This window comes from Oryx dammah, unplaced genomic scaffold (assembly GCF_014754425.2).
Source record: "Oryx dammah isolate SB20612 unplaced genomic scaffold, SCBI_Odam_1.1 HiC_scaffold_19, whole genome shotgun sequence".
NCBI classification, from domain to species: Eukaryota; Metazoa; Chordata; class Mammalia; order Artiodactyla; family Bovidae; genus Oryx; species Oryx dammah.
Genome location: NW_024070203.1, coordinates 45,271,244 through 45,286,059, shown reverse-complemented (window position 1 = coordinate 45,286,059; position 14,816 = coordinate 45,271,244). Strand labels below are relative to the sequence as shown.

The 14,816-nt window shown below is 40.5% G+C and overlaps 1 protein-coding gene across 2 annotated transcripts in view; it reads right to left on the bottom strand.

The window, feature by feature from the left end:
• SULF1 (sulfatase 1) overlaps nucleotides 1-14,816 on the bottom strand; it is a 195,143-nt gene that overhangs the window by 139,899 nt on the left and 40,428 nt on the right. For both annotated transcript variants that reach the window (XM_040261350.1, XM_040261351.1), the window contains exon 2: nucleotides 12,031-12,124. The gene's annotated coding sequence lies outside the window, so the exon portion shown is untranslated. The remainder of the gene's footprint in view (nucleotides 1-12,030; nucleotides 12,125-14,816) is intronic.

Below are 14,816 nucleotides of genomic sequence, written 5' to 3'. Positions count from 1 at the left end.
TGTCTAAATACTTTGTTGGCCACTAAGAATCCCAAGTACCTAGAGGCTTGGCATGTTGTGGGGCAGCTGCTGATGAATAATTGTTGAATGAAGGAATGCACAAGTGGAGGAAGGAACAACAACAACAACAAAAGTGAATTAACCTCGTCGAACTGAGCTATTTACGTGAAAACCCTTTTGTTGAGACTTTGGAAAAAATTCTTTCCCTAAAGTGTTATGCCTGACAGTAAGAGCTTCTGTTACAGAGTTTAACTGGTTTCCCAATCAGAGTGGGTTCTAAGTAGCTGGGAAATTCTCCCCATGTTATACTAAAACAAATGTAACTGTGCTTCGATCACTAGGAACTACCGTACAGACCTGGGGATGTTATAATAGCTTTTTGGAAGATGGAACAAGGTGAGTGGACTTATTTTAGGGTCTGATATAAAAATCAAAACTCCAAACAGGTTTATCAAAAGCCTGGCCAAGTTTCCTGTAAGCCTGGCTCATAGAGAAAGAGAAACTAAGCTGATACATCATTTCAAATGGAAACTATGCAAAATTCAGTGGCTTCATGTGGTTTCAACCCCAAATCAGGTGGAACCTGAGGCTTTGGCAAAGGTTCACATTAAATTCTTAACTGAGGAATGTAAATCAAGGAGGGAAATGTTGGAGAAAAACTAAGAAAGAAAATCTTCAGTTTTGAACAGTTCTGGAACCACAAACTTAAATCACTGCTCTCTAAACATAATCTCACTCCGGCTTTAAACAAGTACAATCATTTTGAAAAAAATGTCCCTCAACAGTGAACCAGCTTTTGTTATCCTATCTTAGAATTTAAGGGCTCCTTCACATTCACGCTGTTGCTGTTGTTCAGTCACTAAGTCATGTCCAACTCTTTGCAACCTCATGGACTGCAGCACACCAGGCTTCTCTGTCCTTCACTATCTCCCAGAGTTTGCTCAAATTCAGGTCCACTGAATGGGTGATGCTCTCTAACCATCTCATCCTCTGATGCCTCCTTCTACTTTTGCCTTCAATCTGTCCCACACTGGGGTTTTTCAGATAAAATTATTATTTCCATCTGGTAGGCTGTGTAATCAAAGCACAAAGATGAAAATGTAGACTTGCAGAAAGTAACTGAAAGAATGAACCAACATCGCATTCATAGCTGAGTTTCTTGACCTACAAAACTGCAACCTTTCATTGAAGGGAACCAGACATACAGTCAGAAACAAAAGGGAATTTTAAGAATCGTTTGGATAAAATGTGATCAAGGATTAAAAGTCTGTTGTTTTGATAACAGCAATATTGTATGAACCCTGAGTTGACCTATAGAGTAGGAATAAATTATCAGTATTGTGCTTTGTATACATGCATATGTGTGTGTGTGTGTGTGTAAGACTGGAATATTTCTGAATTGTAGTTGTTTTTCAGTTGCTCAGTTGTGACTGACTCTTTGTGACTCCATGGACTGCAGCACACCAGGCTTCCCTGTTCTTCTCCATCTCCAGAAGCTTGCTCAAACTCATATCCATTGAGTTGGTGATGCCATCCAACCATCTCATCCTCTGTTGCCCCTTCTCCTCTTGCCTTCAATATTTCCCAGGATCAGGGTCTTTTCAAATGAGTCAGCTCTTCAGCTTCAGCATTAGTCCTTCCAATGAATAGTCAGGATTGATTTCCTTTAGGATTGACTGGTTTGATCTCTTTGCTATCAAAGGGACTCTCAAGAGTCTTCTCCAATACCACAGTTCAAAAGCATCAGTTCTTCAGTGCTCAGCCTTCTTTATGGTCCAACTCTCACATCCATATATAACTACTGGAAAAACCATAGTTTTGACTAGATGGACCTTTATTGGCAAAGTAATATCTCTGCTTTTTATTATGCTGTCTAAGTTGTCCATAACTTTTCTTCCAAGGAGCAAGCGTCTTTTAATTTCATGGCTGCAGTCACCATTTGCAGTGATTCTGGAGCCCAAAAAAGTAAAGTCTGTCACTGTTTCCATTGTTCCTCATCTATTTGCCATGAAGTGATGGGACCGGATGTCATGATCTTTGTTTTTTTAATGTTGAATTTTAGGCCAGCTTTTTCACTCGCCTCGTTCATTTTCATCAAGAGGCTCTTTAGTTCCTCTTTCCTTTCTGCCATAAGGGTGGTGTCATCTGCATATCTGAGGTTATTGATATTTCTCTCGGCAATCTTGATTCCAGCTTGTGCTTCATCCAGCCTGGCATTTCTCATGATGTACTCTGCATAGAAGTTAAATAAGCAGGGTGACAATACAATATATAGCCTTGAAGTACTCCTTTCCCAATTTGGAAGCAGTCCGTTGTTTATGTCCGGTTCTAACTGTTGCTTCTTAATGTGCATACAGCTTTCACAGGAGGCAGTTAAGATGGTCTGGTATTCCCCCTTCAGGATTTTCCACAGTTGTGATCCACACAGTCAAAGGGTTTACCATAGTCAATGAAGCAGAAGTAGATGTTTCTTTTGGAATTCTCTTGCTTTTTTAGGATCCAACGGATGTTGGCAATTTGATCTCTAGTTCACCTGCATGATTTTAGGGACAATTTAACTAATTAGGTAACATTATTCTAATTATGGGCTTCCCCAGTGGCTCAGCAGTAAAGAATCCACCTGCAATGCAGGAGATGTAGGTTCGATCCCTGGGTCAGGAAGATCTCCTGGAGGTGGAAATGGCAACCCATTCCAGTATTCTTGCCTGGAAAATCCCATGGACAGAGGAGACTGGCAGGCCTCCCATTCACGGAGTTGTAAAGAGTCAGAAATGAGTTAGCGACTAAACAACAACAATTCTAATTATAGGAAATTTCCCATGTCCAGAAATTTTAAGCATCATAGATTTTTAAGAGACCTCCATAAAAAATTCTATATTCTTCCAGATACAGGTATTTCTCACGTACAATCTCTGGTACAGGTATTGTATTAAGCTTTCAGAGAGAAATCTTTAATGAGACTTCCACACACCTTCTGAGTGTATATTCCTACATCCAGACACAAGTTGTATCATACAAAGCCTGTCCTAGTATTTCTCCAGTTAGAGAGAAAGTCTTTTATAGTAAGATGGATTTCCAATTAGAAATGTAAGTTACATTCCTTTCCTTTCACTTAGAAGTGACGTTTCAGCCCTTCAGTCGTGTCTAGCTCTTTGCGACCCCATGAATCGCAGTACGCCAGGCCTCTCTGTCCATCACCAACTCCCGGAGTTCACTCAAACTCACATCCATCGAGTCGGTGATGCCATCCAGCCATCTCATCCTCTGTCATCCAATTTTCCTCCTGCCCCCAATCCCTCCCAGCATCAGAGTCTTTTCCAATGAGTCAACTCTTCGCATCAGGTGGCCAAAGTATTGGAGTTTCAACTTTAGCATCATTCCTTCCAAAGAAATCCCAGGGCTGATCTCCTTCAGAATGGACTGGTTGGATCTCCTTGCAGTCCAAGGGACTCTCAAGAGTCTTCTCCAACACCACACTTCAAAAGCATCAATTCTTCGGCACTCAGCCTTCTTCACAGTCCAACTCTCACAGCCATACATGACCACTGGAAAAACCATAGCCTTGACTAGACAGACCTTTGTTGGCAAAGTAATGTCTCTGCTTTTCAATATGCTATCTAGGTTGGTCATAACTTTCCTTCCAAGGAGTAAGCGTCTTTTAATTTCATGGCTGCAGTCACTATCCACAGTGATTTTGGAGCCCCCCAAAATAAAGTCTGACACTGTTTACTGTTTTCCCATCTATTTCCCATGAAGTGATGGGACCAGATGCCATGATCTTCGTTTTCTGAATGTTGAGCTTTAAGCCAACTTTTTCATTCTCCTCTTTCACTTTCATCAAGAGGCTTTTTAGTTCCTCTTCACTTTCTGCCATAAGGGTGGTGTCATCTGCATATCTGAGGTTATTGATATTTCTCCACAAACTACTAAACTGACACTGTACTGACATTTGAAAGAAATTGCTCTATAAGTCAGTGCTTGGGGTGGAAAAGCAACCAGAAAATGGAGTATTTCCCTAAGAAAAAGGCGGTCTTGTGACAAGCACTGACAAAGGGCAGAAGGATGTAATTTTTTCCTCTCTGACCTCTGTCTAGGGGATGCAGATGATGGTAATTTCTTAATCCATTTTCATGCAAAAGGAGCCAGTCAACAAGATATTGCAAGCAACAGCCCCCATTCCCAGCGAGTTAACCTTGCACATCTTTTTCCTAACCTGAATTCCAACAGCTTTAAGTGTATAATATAGTAGGAGCTAATCTTTTCACTCCTATTTTTAATGCTTCAACCAGTAAAGGTATTTCATTTTGAAGCGTTTCTTTTAAATGCACCGAATATGTAGTTATAATCTGAGTGATTCTATAGCCTCCTGTGTATGCAAAGCATTTTTGAATTTTTGCCAGCCATCAAAATACACATTGGGATTAGTTTACTGGAAGAGATATAAAACTAAAAGAATAAGGGGGGAGAAATAAGGTGCTGGGAAAGAACAGTCTGATGGGAACTAATGAATACCACGCAATATCTTAGACTTTTAATCCAACAGTAATAGGTCGTGTTTGAGTGGCTCCAAACATCTGTTCCCTCCAAAGGTACTTTTACGTCTTTTATCTTATATTTACAACAGCCCATGGAGGGAAGGGAGACAAGCATATTCTAATTGTGTAGAAAATTACAGAGTAAACAAAAATTGCAATCAACCCTCAGTGTAGGCCAGGATTCTTTGGATATCCATAGACTATCCATACCTCTTCCAGGACAACACTGATATGCTAACTGGCTGCTCCCATGGCTCCTGTCCATTGCTGAGTTCCATCATGGCTGGCCAGATCAGATGCCTATGAATAGTGTAGGATGGGTTTAACTCTGTTAGGGCATTCTTACCTCATATAACTCCATAGCAAGAAAATAATCCAATCAAAAACGGGCAGAAGACCTAGACAGACATTTCTCCAAAGAGGAATACAGATGGCCAAAAGGCATGTGAAAAGATGCTCAACATCACAAATTATAAGAAAATGCAAATCAACACTACAATGAAGTACCATCTCATACCAATCAGAATGGCCATCATGAAAAAGTCTATAAACAGTAAATGCTGCAGAGGGTGTGGAGAAAAGGGACCTCTCCTACATTGTTAATAGGAATGTAAACTGATACAGGAACTATGGAGAGCAATATGCAGGTTTCTTAAAAAACTAAAAACAGAACTACCATATGAGCCAATAATCCCACTTCTGGGCATATATTCGGAGAAAACCATAATTCCAAAAGATATACCAATGTTCACTGCAGCACTGTTTACAACAGCCAGGACATGGAAGCAACCTAAATATCCATCAGCACAGGAATGGATAAAGACGTGGTACATATATACAATGGAATACTACTCAGTCATAAGGAGGAATGAAATAGTGTCCTTTACTATTGGCACTATTAGGTGGGTCTAGAGACAGTCATACAGAGTAGAATAAACAAATTTTAATGCGGAAAATACATCCAATCTTTTCTTGGTAAAACCGTAAAAGTAAATAATTTTAAAATTAATTTTATGGTAAATTACATTGTAAGTAGCTACACCTAATTGACTTTCTTTGTAAGCAGTGTATTTTCTTACAAAGAAATCCACTTGCCTTAAACACTTGCCTTATTTAGCTGCCATTGTCAACTTTTGATCATGGCCTCAGATTTTTTTAATGCCAACTTGAACAAAAATAAAATAAAACACTGTCTTGAAAACTTGGGAACTCCTGATGGGGCTGAAAATATTTTTGGGGGGAATATTTTGGTTATTTTAAAAATCTTTAAATAATTATTTTCCCTCAAAGATCCTAGAGCCTAATTGTGCTCAGTTGCTTAGTCATGTCTGACTCTGTGTCCCCATGAACTGTAGCATGCCAGGCTCTCTGTTCATGAGATTTTCAGGGAAGAATACTGGAGTGGGTTGTTATTTCCTCCTTCAAGGGATCTTCTTGACCCAAGGATCAAAACCTCATCTCCTCGGTCTCCTGCATTGCAGGTGTATTCTTAATGGCTGAGCTATCAGGAAAGCCCCATAGCCTAATTACCGGGCAGTCAACAATAAGGTTAGCAGGAATCACTGCAGTTCATGTCAAAATCTGCTCAGAATAGGATTCTTTCAAAACATGCGCTTTGCATGATAGCCACAATCTGCAACAGTTTTCACATACTTTTGTGACATGTACATCATCACCTCACCTCTGCCCTAACTTACCACACAAGTTCTCTAGTTGTCAGTGAGCAAAGTCATATGACAAACACTAATTCCCACTTTAACCCAATTTTACTTTTACATCTCTGTATACTCTATAAGAGAGAGAAAGACCTTGTCCCTAGATACAAACAAGCACCTGAATACCAGTGGTTTACCAAAATCGAACCTTCAGTTTTACAGATACTCTAAACCACAGATGACAGTGTAAAAAGGCTGCAAGGTTTCAGTTCTATTGCAAAGACTCATGCAGCAAAAATATCCTTTTAAAAAGGTTTCAGACAATGACTTATTTGTATGAAGCCTGTTAATGCAATACAACAGAATCTTAATAACAGGATTTGAACCTATCATGTAACTAACTATTCCAGGGCTAACTTCCTAGAAAATCTAACCTTCATTTGTAATTGTGATGTATTCTTGTGAAATCTAAGCAGATGAATGAGGTGAAATCAGGACACCATTGAGAGAAGGAACTTAAAATTGAATATATCCGCCATCAGGGGTACTAGGAACTCAAGATCGACACAGATCAAATGCTTCCTCTGCAAGCAGAATTAATCAGTCCTAAAAATGTCTTACCATGGTACAAGGCAGTATTTCTTTTCAGGAAGTGCCAACTTTCTACTGAGAAATATATTCCATTTTAACTTCAGAATTATCCTACCAAAAAGGGCACCAGTTTAAGATCTTTGGCTTGATACCAAGCCATGTCGTTACGCTCTGCTTCTTGAAATTCACTATGTTATAAGAACTCGGACACTCTGTCCTAAACTCAGTGGTCTTAAAAAATGCTGTAAACCTAGTGTGGGCCATTTTTCAGCACTGGATGAAATGGTTCTGCCCTTCTTATCTGTTTTAAAGATGTCTTGGGGAAGATCTTAACGTGAACAGGGTCCATAGACCCCTCCTAAGAAGCATGACCACAAAGTAATCTCTTGTTAACACAATGCATCTGGGCAGAGAACAGATCATTGTGTGCGACCTGATTTCATTTCAGTGAGTGTCCTCGTAAAGAATGACATCATCCCATTATTTTTCTTGATCTCCACTTGTGACTATTCCCAGCCCCCAGTCCCCAGGCTCATCATAATTAAGCTGCTTCCCCCCCTCCCATTCCCCATTCCTCATCTTCACCGGAATTGTTATTTTCCTCTGAACTTCCTGCTGGAATGTGTCATTAGGGCAAGAGCAAAGGGTTTCCTCTGGTGGGTCAACACTGCTAGAGTTTTGCTTCTCGGATACGGGAGACAAAGCACGAGTCTGATGGCAGTCAGAGTAGACTGAGAGGGTCATCTGCCGGGTCCTAGTCAGATGAGAACAGAGGAGCCAGGTGAAGGTGGCACAGCCTGATGGGCGCAACGTTTCTTGTCCCACTGGAGTTGTTGTTACTACTTGTTAGATAGTTGTTAAATCGTGTCTGACTCTGAGTTGGGTTTTCTTTAAGTACAAGTTCATTGACTTGGAGGGTATATTGTCTAAACAGATTCATTTAACTACATACATACCATGTGTGTGCGTTTGTATACTTGCATGAACTAACACTTCCTTTATCACTTAGATTTGTATTGAAAGACTCATATGTGAAAGTATTTTAATTCAGATGGATGGATGGATGATGCGGGAGACGACCCTGTTTTACAAACCAGCATGAGGAGGGCTTCCCTGGTGGCTCAGTGGTAAAGATTCACCTGCCAATGCAGGAGACATGGGTTTGATCCCTGGTCTGGGAAGATTCCACATGTGGTGGAGCAACTAAGCCCATGCACCACAACTACTCTAGAGCCTGGGAGCCACAACTACTGAGCCCAGGTACCACAATTACTGAAGCCCATGAGCCCACAACAAGTGGGCTCAAGTCCATGCTCCACAACAAGAGAAGCCACCGAAGTAAGTCTGTGCACAGCTGCTAGAGAAAAGCCTGCGCAGCAACAAAGACCCTACAGCCAAAAACAGACCAACAAAAAGAGCACAAGAACGCAGACAAACTGAATGGCCATGGGAGAGAAGGTACTGATTGTGATGTTTTGAGTATTTTCTTTTATAAGGAAAAAGAAAAAAACAACTTATTTCCCACATCTGTGTAATGGAAGATGATAAACAAATTTAACCTATGAAAAATGAAGACAATGCAGAAATTGGACACTGTTTTGATAGAAAGGTAGGCGAAAAAAAATCCGAGTAAAAGTGTCCATCCTCCAAGTTTCCAACTATGTAAACCACTAGGTAGTACCATATAAAATTACTGCTTTTGTACGTAAAAAATAGCCAGTTAGCTGCAATTTTCTAGGATTCCACCTAGCATATATTCACCTAGAAAAGATTTATGGGTTTGGGTTAAGCATGTGTGCTTCTTAACTTAAAAAAAAAGTTCCCATTAGGTAGCAATTATATTGTTTTTACAACAAATACACGATTTTAACTGACATTAAGATTTTGAGTCCTAAATTGCCCTCTTTCATGAGAAATGTTAAGGGTAAGGGTGGTCACAAGAGTCTGCTTCTTAGCATGCGCCGTCAGCTCTATATACTCTGCAGCAAGATTTACACGCCCTCGGATACCAAGATGAGAATAATGTTAGTGGTTTTTAGGGTCCACATATGAAATTGATTCTTTGAAAAGATGTTGTTTACTATTACAGTCTACAGACGATTTTTTAAAAATACTCAAATTTAAATTAAGATATTTGAGTATAACTTAAATAATTAAGGTAATAAAAATAATAAAGTGCCAGGGCAACACAGCTAAGGCATGCTTTTAACATTTTCCATCCCCAAAAAGCATCCACAGGGCTAGGAAAGGTCTTAATTTCCTTACAAACAACATAGTCGCTGTTTTAAACTATCCCATCTGTGTGCACCAAACCTCGTCTGACAGTGCAGTTTTTGAGTCCAGAAGGTACAATAGCAGCCATTCAGATTTTGGCAGGTGCACTTCAAGCTGAATACCAGGCTCCACAAAACATAACAGCCTGTTCCACAGGTGTGAACATTTTTGACAAGAGCTCTCAAAAATCTCCCCCAAGCTGTGAAATTTAATTGTCCTTTCGATGTCTTATTATACCTATCTCTCCTTGGAACAAGAGAGAACCTTCTGGCAAACAAACAGCCAGGGGATGCTTGGCCAGCTTCTGAGATCTGCTTTATGACATCTCCTGGTTTTGTTTCTTATGCTATGTGTTTTGGAGGTGATGCCAAGTTCAATGAGCTTCAGGTAAGCAGTTCTTAAAGCTGGAAAAACAGCAAATGAAAGGACTTTATACCCCAATGACATGAGCAGAAAGCCAGTCAAAATGCACACGGCAGCATTTTGAAAACTTAAGACTCATTAAAATGGTCCCTACACAGAAAGGACCCATTTCTTTCTACAAAATTTGCCAGCTGGGAGGACTACAGCTATGAGAATACAGATGTGGCAGTGGGAAGGGACTTAGCTACCTATCTAATCCAGCTCAAATTATGGAGGAAGAGGGGCAGAGATCTCTGAAGCTGGCAGCTGGTCAGACCCTGAATTTTCCAGTCCAAAAGATGAAAACAGCAGACTAGAGTTGGCTCTAACAGGGTTCTGCAGATTTTTAGGAAATAAGTGTCATGTGTATTAAATTTGAGCAAGTGATTCTGATTTCATCCAGTATTAGAGTAAATGCATTCTATTTTCTCATCATAAGGACAGGCTGAGAAATGAAAGGATGTAATACTTAAAGTGGTGAAATGACTCATTAAAGGGAGAAATGTGTGAAAGAATAGTATGCTTAGTGCTCAGTTGTGTCCGACTCTTTGAAACCCCATGGACTGTAGCCTGCCAGGCTCCTCTGTCCATGGGATTCTCCAGGCAAGAATATTGGAGTCGGTTGCCATGTACTTCTCCAGGAGATCTTCCCAACCTAGGGATCAAACCCAGGATCGAATCCTGCTTTGCAGGCAGATTCTTTACTGTCAGAAACACCAGGGAAGCCCTGAAAGAATATTGGCCAGATAATAAACAACATGGCAACCCAGCAAAGTGGTCTCTTCATAGCCCAAGAGAAACTCAGAAAGATGCTTTGAGAAAGCAGGTCTTGAGTGACCTCTTGGGATGATACAGGGTGACCTCTAGAATTAAGGGTTTTCTAGCCTTTTCTATAGTTAATTTTGAATGACATGATACCCAAGGACAACTTCTTTCTTTCCTACAGAAAAATGGGTACATTGGATGAGAGGTTCACAAGAAAAAGTTCCGGTAAACTGACTCAAGATGATGAAGCAGATTTAAGAAGTCACAGTTGTACTGTTTATTGAGCTTATTCCTAAACAGGTATCATTTTCAGTCTGCTTTGGAATACTTTCCTCTCCCATTTGGAGTTTCAAAGTAAAGAAGACCTAAATTTCAGCTTGTCATCTACTGTTGATTTAGCTTGTGAATAACAGGAATCTAATCCATTACTGGTGAGACCCCAGGCCACCTGCAGACAAAGCTCTGAGAATTAGAGAACTGCCAGTGCTCATGACTATGTCAAAGAAGCAACCCTGGTCCACCCCCACCCCCAATATGTTTCCAGCTATTTCCCTTCTTTCCTTGCAATCTGTAATATGAGGACAAAATGTTGAATTCCATAAGTATTAGAAAGAAAAGCTGGAGACATCAACCCTCAAAAGACAAACCAGAAATTTAGGTCAGACTTGAAAATTTTTGTTTTGTTTTGCTTGTGTGAGGTTCATAAGCTTTTTGGTGATTAAAGGACTTATTCCAGGTCAACCTAGGTTAACATAAGAATTAGAATGAAAATCAAGCAAAGGGCAATGATTTTGACGAGCTGAAAAAACCAAGAGGAGCTCAACAGTTTCCATGGTGTTAGTTTTCACTGTGGGTGGAAACAACTTTTAATGTTGACATTTGAGAAAAACTCATGGGGAGGGGGTGTGGTATAAACTCATATGAGTCAACACCCCTAAGAATGTTTTCACAACCGAGGCTGTATTGCTGAGGTGGGTCTCTGTGGCTCGCCCTGGCCCCACAACACTCTTGGCACCAATGTTTCTGACCGAGGAGAGAAACTATGAGGTTAAGCTGTGAACAATATGGATGACACCTGCAGTCTTCATGCCAAAATTGTGGATGACTGGGCATAGCAGACCTGCCACGAACAACCCCCTGGAATTCCCCTGAGCTTCTGGAATAGCTCATAAAATGTTAATAAACCAACATGATTCTTCAGATGGTTCTTTTGCCATTCCTGAAGAAAATATCATGCAGTGACTCTGCCTTTTAGCTTTTTCAGCCAAAAAGGAAGAGAGTGCTATAGGGAAGAGCAGAATTATCAACTCTTCATTTTCTGATAATTCTCCATCTATGAAATGCTACCCTCTCCAAGTGACACGGAGTACTCAGGTATTGCTAGTGTCATGGTTTAATTAACCAAGAAATCAATATTTGGGACTTCCCTGAGGGCTTCCCAGGTGGCACAGTGGTAAAGAATATGCGTGCCAATGCAGGCGAGGCAAGAGACTTAGGTTTGATCCCTGGGTTGGGAAGATCCCCTGGAAGAGGAAATGACAACCCATTTCAGTATTCTTGCCTGGAAAATTCCATGGACAGAGGGACCTGGCAGGCTACAGTCTACAGGATCGCAAAGAGTCAGTCATGACTGAGTAGGCACTCGCCTGGTTGTCCAGTGGTTAAGACTCTGTGCTTCCAAAAAGGGGATGTGAGTTTGATCCCTGGTCAGGGAACTAAGATTCCACATGCCACACAGTGCAGTCAAAACAAACAAACCTCAATTAATAAAAAAAAAGAGACAGAGATCAATATCTGATATTGAGTACCTTTGACGATTTTCTGTGATTACTCTGTCTCGGAGAACCTGCATGTCATTTGCCAAATTCACCTCCCTCAGATGATGGGGCTGGCCGTCAGCACCTACAACAGAGGAAAGCAAGAGTGCTATCAGCTGCACTTCATCAGCGATTTATCTTTCAGATGTTGCCTTTCACACCTTCATAGGAGGATGTCATTAGGAAGAGCATTCTCCAAATTTCATTCAGACTGAGTTTCTTACAGTCACTCCAAGAGACTTTGAAGTATTGTGGGTCATTCGGTCCTTTTATAGAAGTTTCCATTTGACTTTCTATTCACCTAGGGAAAGACTTTCCATTATATTCATTTCAAATTATTCTCTGACTGGATTTCATAAAGTCAATAAAGAAGAATTTCTCTTGAAAGGTTTACAAAGTGTTCCAAATTTAAAAGTTGAATGACGTCTAATTTCAGCTGCTAAGACCTATTTTAAAGGAATATGTGCAGAATCGTAAAATCTAAAGTGACTGCAAGTGGTTATTTGATGAGTAGCAAAGCAAGCATTTCCAAGTGGTAAATTTGTTTCTATTCTGCATTTAGGAGAGGTAAAAAATATAAGTGACTAAAATTAACTTGGATACTTAGAATAAGAGGAAATACCCAGTTTAATGCATTCAGTATTGGATGAAACAATCTTGCTGCCATGAAGAACACATTTTAACATAAATATGATGTTTATGTTTATGTATGCACCAACCTAAATAGCATATTCAAAAGCAGAGACATTACTTTGCCGACTAAGGTCCGTCTAGTCAAGGCTATGGTTTTCCTGTGGTCATGTATGGATGTGAGAGTTGGACTGTGAAGAAGGCTGAGCACCGAAGAATTGATGCTTTTTTTAAACTGTGGTGTTGGAGAAGACTCTTGAGAGTCCCTTGGACTGCAAGGAGATCCAACCAGTCCATTCTGAAGGAGATCAGTCCTGGGATTTCTTTGGAAGGAATGATGCTAAAGCTGAAACTCCAATACTTTGACCACCTCATGTGAAGAGTTGACTCACTGGAAAAGACTGATGCTGGGAGGGATTGGGGGCAAGAGGAGAAGGGGACGACAGAGGATGAGATGGCTGGATGGCATCATGGACTCGATGGATGTGAGTCTGAGTGAACTCCGGGAATTGGTGATGGACAGGGAGGCCTGGCGTGCTGCAATTCATGGGGTCGCAAAGAGTCGGACACGATTGAGCGACTGAACTGAACTGAACTGATGCATTTAACATAAATAAATGCAGATATGATACATAAAAGACAATAAAAACAGATAACTAATGAGAACCTACTGTATAGTACAGGGAACTTTACTCAGTGCTCTGTGGTGACCTACATGGGAAGGAAATCAAAAAAGAGAGGCTGTAAAGAACTGCCTCCCTGATACAGGAGATGCAGTTTCGATCCCTGAGTTGGGAAGATCCCCTGGAGTAGGAAATGGCAACTCACTTCAGTATTCATGCCTGGGAAATTCCATGGACAGAGGAGCCTGGCGGGCTACAGTCCATGAGGACACAGAGTCAGAAGTGACTGCGAGACACGCACGCACGCACATGTAAACGCAGAGCTAATTCATTTCGCTGTACAGAAGAAACTAATACAACATTCTAAAGCAACTATACTCCAATAAAAAAAAGGGATAAACTCTTAACTGGCCAAAATTATATCAAAGCTCATTCTCATTTGTAAAATAAATAAAAAGGAGGAAGAAAGACAAGAAATATTGTATATAAAGCTCTCAGATATATAAGCTTTAAGAAAAGAAGAACAACACACACTATTTCACCACTCCAAATTTCCTCTGCATTTAAAAAATATTTCTCTTACAGCAAATTCCCATCAGCTAGCTATATTACATATGGAATACTCAAGGAACCCAAACTGAGGCTCTGTAACAACATAGCGGGGTGGGATGGGGAGGGAGGTGGGAAGGAGGTTCAAGAGGGAGGGGACATATGTATGCCTACGGCTGAGTCATGCTGATGTTTGGCAGAAACCAACACAATACTGTAAAGCAATTATCCTTCAATTAAAAATAAAGTTTAAAAATCAATCAATTTCTACATAATAACAATAAATAATTGGAAATTGAAAAAGTATTTTTCTTGCTCATATAATAATATTAAGACATTTCCTTTGGAGCTCTCTGACCTCTTCACTAATGAATATTCTCAGAGTTAATGGGTGTAGATTATTTCAATACAGTAGACCTGGAATCTCTTCTTGTTCTGAACTGACTCTGATGATTCAGCTTAAATATGGACAGTCCCAGGTCCTCTGCTCTGTTCTGGAAGCTTCACTCTTAGAGAAATTGTGGTGGCAGGACCTCCCTGCAGGTGGCTTCCTGTTGCTGGACTCTTCCTCTCACCCACCCTTGCCCTTATGTCTCTTTCCATTCCTGGCAGATCAATTCCTCCACCCCTTTCCACCACCCTGTCATCTGTCACATCCAGCCCAGTCAGTCTTTCAACCCTTCCCCTGTGCTTCTCAGCCTGGGAGTTGGTGAGTTCCAGGGGAACTTTTATACTCTCTAACACTATAAATTATTATAAGCATCATGGAGATCTCTATTTTTTTTAATATGTTCCCAGAAGACATATAAATGCTTATGTTTATAATTATGCATGATACCCTGTGATCTTCCAAAATAAAAATTTACGTTTGACTTTGAGGCTGTGGTCATGCTGGATCCTAGCCTAATGTCAAACAACAACATCCTTTCTGTGGTTATTCAGAATCTACTACTGGGAGTGGCAGGAATTAGATGT